Source organism: Eucyclogobius newberryi, unplaced genomic scaffold (genome assembly GCF_026437365.1).
Source record: "Eucyclogobius newberryi isolate DKJ021-1_F unplaced genomic scaffold, fEucNew1.0.hap1 SCAF_11, whole genome shotgun sequence".
Classification (NCBI taxonomy): Eukaryota; Metazoa; Chordata; class Actinopteri; order Gobiiformes; family Gobiidae; genus Eucyclogobius; species Eucyclogobius newberryi.
In genome coordinates, this window is record NW_027315735.1 from 7723974 (window position 1) to 7730292 (window position 6319).

A 6319-nucleotide genomic window follows, 5' to 3' on the forward strand; every position below is an offset into this window, starting at 1 on the left:
GGCTGCATTATTTGTATTTTTGTTGATCTTAAAACAAGCTCTTGAGGTATCTTTATTGTGGCATCTTATGTTTTAGAACTTCAAATGATGTGTCAAAAGAAAAGCTAATGTAAGTACGCAGTTGTAATGAATGCAATCTGATGGCAACTGCGACTCTCCTGCGGAGTTCTAACTATGACAACACATGCCTGGGAAATTTCAAAGGATCAGTGGGGAAAGGACTTATTAAACAAGATTTATCAAACAAAGCGTAAATGAAGCTAAATACAACCCCAGGTATGTTTTTGATGAGGGGACAATGTTATAACACCAAAGCATTTAGCATAATATGTGCCCTTTAAATGAGAAGAGCAGAGCTCTACTTTTACTGTTTAGGGACAAATATTTGAAAATTCAAGCCAGCTTTTTGTGAGGCTCTGAGGGGGAAGACTTACTAAACAGGATTATTCATCAAACACGGGTGAGTGAAGATAAACACACCTCCTGATATTTCTAAAAGCAATCAATTTGGCATATGTGTCCTTTAAGTACTTGCTTATGAACTGAAAGGATGTCAGCCCACAAAAGTAACCGGGATGGTTGTAAGAAGAATACGCCTAATCAGAGTATGCATGTTATTTTTGTGTGGTTATAAGATAAGATAAGTTAAGATAATCCTTTATTGTCCACACAGGGGACATTTCATTGATACAAGGCAGGTAGATACAGAGGAAAAGACAGATAACAGATTACAGGAAGCTTAAAAAACACTGTTATTAGAAGAACTCTTATAAACAAAAACTCCTATAGACAAAACCTCCCATTTTCCAACAAGGGATGGAGGGGAAAAATTAGGATGTCCGCCGGGATAACGTAACGATCTCCCTGTGCCCAGTAGGGTTAGCGCCATTGGGACGGTTTATTTCCACAACACAAGGTTGCTGGTTTGACTACCATATATATATATATATATATATCAATACATACACAGTCAGAGTCATGATAAATATTTAAAACTTTATTGAAAAAATAAAATATATTTTCCAAATAGAACACTACATACAGAACGTTTTCAATCAAATAATTTAAATAACTAAATATCTGCCATACTCACATTATGAATACAGTTTGCAATAAATATTAAATAAATAGGCAAATAACAGCTATCATCTACATTAGTTAAAAGTACTTCAGAATATTTTCTTTTGACTCACATAGGTTTCAATAAAGGTGGACTGACTCTGCAAACATGTGACTGCAATATAAAAAAAATCTACTTTGAGTGCCTCGGCACCTGTCTGCTGTGGACGAGCTGTTTGACATGAATCATTGTGTTTAAGAAGGACTGAGGAGAGACACTGGAGTGGCAGGTCAGGGGAACAGTATCGTTCTACAGAGGAAATACACAAAAATATATATATCAACAAACTGAAAATCCAGGCTAAAGAAGTATCGGATTTTTTAGTCTCTTTTTTCCGGGTTTGCAATAGATACAATGTTTTACAATTTTACAAAGCTCTTAACCAAATCAAATACCTTGTCCTTTCACTCAGAAGGAGAAAAAAAGTTAAATTAAGTGACATTGCACTCAAATCAGGGCTGTTGCTAGCTATTTGGGTCATAGACATTAGATTGGTTTACATCATAACCATATAAATAATCAATCACTTAGCATTTAATAAAATGATTTAAAAATAATTTAAGGAAACACAATTGATTAAGTTGATTTACAAAAAACTTAACTTCATTAATGTACAAATCCTTTTATCAATTTGTATTCTGCAATTAACCTCAGTTTTTTGTAGCTCCCCATGGTCCTCCTAGTTAAAGTAAAGTGAATAGTAAAAGTAAACTAAGGATTTCTCTGATTAGGTTACAAGTTGCTTCAAGCAATCAGAGAGCTCCACACAGATTCACTTCCATTATATACTTTACTTATAAGAGGACCATGAGGGCCACGTTAAAGCTAAATGGAAAAGATAATTAGAGAGGCTAATACAGTTTGTAAAACCTTTTCTGCAAACATATTTGTAAGTGCATTATGTTATTGTTTTACTACACCTACCTTTAATTTGTATTTGGTAAATGATTTTAAATTAAATGTTTTATTTCAGGTTAACCGACTTTAAAAAGAGATTTCTGATGTTGTGTGGTTCTTGTAAGATCTAGTGACACTAAACATCCTCTTTTACTTGGCAATGGCTTCACCATTCAATTGTATGTTGAGAAAAGTTTTACAAACTCTAGTTATTATTGGCCAAGGGAGTTTGCAGCAACAGGTAGAAGAGCTAGAGAGTTCTGTATCTATAAATATTTATGGTAGAGACATGAGATGTTAGTGCTAATGCTATCGACCATCAAGCCAGTTCCCTGTATTTTTTCCAAAAGGAGCTGTTCTAAAATTAAGAATAATCAAAAGGGTTTCGCTGGTACCAAACCCATTGGTACCTCTTTTTCCATTATATTTTAGATCCTGTTGAAGTCGTAAATGTCATGAAATAACATGTTAAATACGTTATAAGGGGATTGGCTTCACTTTCATTTCTATGTGATTGAACGTTCGTACTTTTGTAATGCCGGTAGTGTGGGCTAGCCAAGTAATTAATGGAAAAGTTTCATAGTGCACCTTTATTTGATTAATTGCCCAGTACAGCTCTCAATAGATTAGTGGACGTACCTTGCATTTCTGGTGAGTGAAGTTGAGTTTGTTGATCAGTTTCTGAACGGTCTGCGAGCTCCCTGGCAGTGTGCGGTTCATAGCCTCCAGACCAGAGATAAAGTACGCCGGGAACAAACAATCCTACCACAAACCACAAGACCAAGAAAATCGTTAGCAGTCACTAACATTCCGGCGTCAGTCTGAATTTAGTCATTCAAAGCTAACTTGTCACCAAAATGTGGGTTAGGCCACAAATTTGAAAAATTCAAATATTTTGATGTTATACCAACCTAATATTAATATCCCAAGTCTTATTAAAAATTAAGAATTATTCAAATGACATCACAATAATCCATTGAACTGTAATATTTAAAGGTCCTATATTATGCTACCTTTCATGGCAACATATAAACTACCTTTATTATTTGACAACTAATAATACCTGGTAACACCTTTATTTTGTTAAATGATTGTTTAAACTGTCAGAAAAAGGTGTCTGTTTGATTAAATTGTCTCTAAATTTTACAAAGATTCTCTTTAGAACTTATTTTCACCGTTTGATTTTTCTTAAACAAAAACGTTTACCAATATTGATAAATATTTGCCTCTGGTGCTCTCCCACCAAACTAAGTCAGAATTAGAAAAACACGAGATGCACTTTAAGTCAATATAAGAAGGATCTAAGAAAATATTTCTACATTTAAAAAAAAAATCTCCAAACTTAAGGAAATTCTCCAAACTTAAGACACTTTATCTTCCTACTCCTGTTTGATATTTTTGAGCATTTATCAGCAGTGTTAGGAATAAACTGTACTAAAGACCTGCATTCATTTTTATTATATTTTATTTTATTATTATTATTTTATTTAACTTTTTTTATTTGTTAACAGTTTGGTTTTGGGCTCTGGGATTGTTCTTTTCATTCTTTATGTTTACTTAATATTTTTTGCCAAAAATATCTGTCATTTTAGTCTATGAATTAAAGTCGTCAAGAATTATCCATAGTACTTAGTACGTTTTAGTTCATGAAAATGTATGTAATTTTTTAAAAGTTGGACACCTAAAGTTTATGATCAAATACATATTAAACAAAGTAATTGTGTGCCGCTCGGTGGTTGAGTGGCTAGAACACATGCATCTCTCATGCCCATCGAATGCTACTATACAGTCTAATAAAGCTTTAAAAAAAAGAAAGACCCACCAAAAGAATGAGACCAGACTATAGATACACACAATTAGTATTCTGAATAGATATTTTAAGTACAAATAATAAATAGTTGTTTAGTTGCGTCCCTGCCCTTCAGAAAAAGAGTCTAGTTCCAAGTCATCTGTTTGTGCCTGAGTCAAGTTCCAAAAAGAGGCCAAAACATGGACTCACCTCGGAGTTCACCTCGGACGTGATCAGGTTCAAACAGCGGCATTCCTGGGGAGAGAGCAGACATATGCCGCATCAACAATAGCACCTACACTTTTGTCTTCTATAAAAGCAAATATCTGTCACTGCTTTTTGATGTTTCTGAAATACTAAGTGTGAGAAAAGAGGAAGCCGCACAGATGATAGTAGATAGTACCGAAGCGAACAGGATGTGGTGCGGATGTCCTGCTAAAATGCTCGCTGCCTGCTACAATGACAGCTCATGCACAACTTTTGCATCATAAGCATTGCATTTAGAATTTAGGAAACAAATATCCGTAATTTTTGTGGTGTTTTTCTTCCGCCTTGGACCCCCTCACCGTTTTAACATCAAGATGCACACACAAAATAAGCCCGGGTAGGGAAAGGGTCTTAACAGTAAGTGATGTTGGAATGACCACCACCACTTAGTTTCCCTCATACTATGGTTTTATTTACTGTGACAAGGCATATATATATATATATATATATATATATACATATAATTCTTTGTTAATCAAACTGGCTTTGTCTGATCAATATTTTTTTATTTTACTTGTATTACATATCCTCTACTTAAATTATTTAAAATTATATAAAATAAAAGTGGTGGGTAGTACTCATTTACGTTTACTCAACAAACGTTTTGATAATCATTTTAAAGAAAAGATAGTATAAGTGGGAAACATTTTGGGTCCTCTTCACACTGTGAGTTAGTTCGTTTTTACACTGCCACTAGTTAGGTCAATGTAACAGAGCTATCGCTTTGGACCCAATGTGAGCACGACAGTCACAGTTAGGAGTACAGTAAATGGCCACCCAGAGAGCGCTTAAAAAGTGTATCCTGTGGCCTGGTATTTGATGTAAAACGTCTATTTGTTTGAATGAGCTGCCGTTTGCAACCTGCATCTGACGAGGCAAATCGGATAAAGGTTTTTTGATTTTGAAGCCCGTTTTCATGGAGATAAGTGCAACGGTCAGCTGATCACGTCTCACGTGGCTTGTGGTGCAGCATTTGGGGAGAATTAGGAGCTGTGCATGTTAACAGGATCAACCAAAAAGTGAAGTAAACAGAACTAAATGTGGACGCTGGAGCCGTTCCACAGAGTGCAGTAATGTGTGAAAACAATTTAAGTCTAAGGGGGACAAAAGCTTTGTGTTGAAAATATTCAAACTTGGAGAGCCCGGCAGGGTATGATGAGAGATGTGCAGGAGGTGCTGAGCAGGATATAATAGGAATACTCCCCATGGAGCCTAGACACTGATGGTGAAATTAAAACAACAAAATGTAATTTTAAAAAGGTGGTGCTAGGGTAGAGGAGGTTTACGCGAGTGGAGGAGGACAGTGTTTAAAACAAGTACGCTGAGTGGTGATCGGGTGGTGAAGACACTCTACGCTGAAACTAAATGATTAGCTTAACTAAATGATTTCAATGTTTGTGTTTGTTTCACATATGATTAAGTTAAGTTATTATTATTATTATAAGTTTTTCAATTGTTTTGAACTTTTTTTTGAAAATTCTTAACTGTTTTGTTTATCCAATTACATTAACGTCATGTTGAGCAGTGTTTAACCACAAAACGTTTTTACTCAGAATTTAGTGCTTTCTTGGAGCACTACTATTTGAGTAATAATATTATGAAGAATACTCATACTTATGTCTGATACTATTATGTCAGCACAACATATAGCTACTCAACCCACCTCTGTTTATGGTCCTATTAGGCACATTTTGAAGTATAATTCATCAATACGCAACATGCTAGCTTGGATAAATCAAATATGTCATGCTAATGTTATAACAAAGACAATACATGTAGTAGACTTACAATAATTTGCGCGGAGTTGCAGTCCTTTTGGCAGCTCTGTCAGATACAAATGAACAAATGTTAGAGGGTTTGCAAAAACAAGCTCTCCTTGTCCCCCTGAAAAAAAAATTAAGCTAAACTTGTCCAAACTATTAAAAAGGCGTATATATCATTTTTCTTTTTTTCATTATTGTCCTCTTACCTTGAGCATGTCATTTAAACGTTTGACATTAGTATCAAACTCGTGCCACCTCCTGCAGGCTGGCGGGGAAGATTGACCATGATTTCCATCATGGAAGATGAAAGCCCAAGACTGATCCCTCACTAGAGGCACGAGCACCAGGACAACCAGTGCCCACGCACCGCCACTGAGTCCAGAAACAGCCATCGAAATCAGCCAAGTGTGGGTCTAGTGCAGGTGTGAGAGGAGAGGCTATGGATTCACGGATGGTTGGCTGCCTCATGCACTCCTCTTTTAA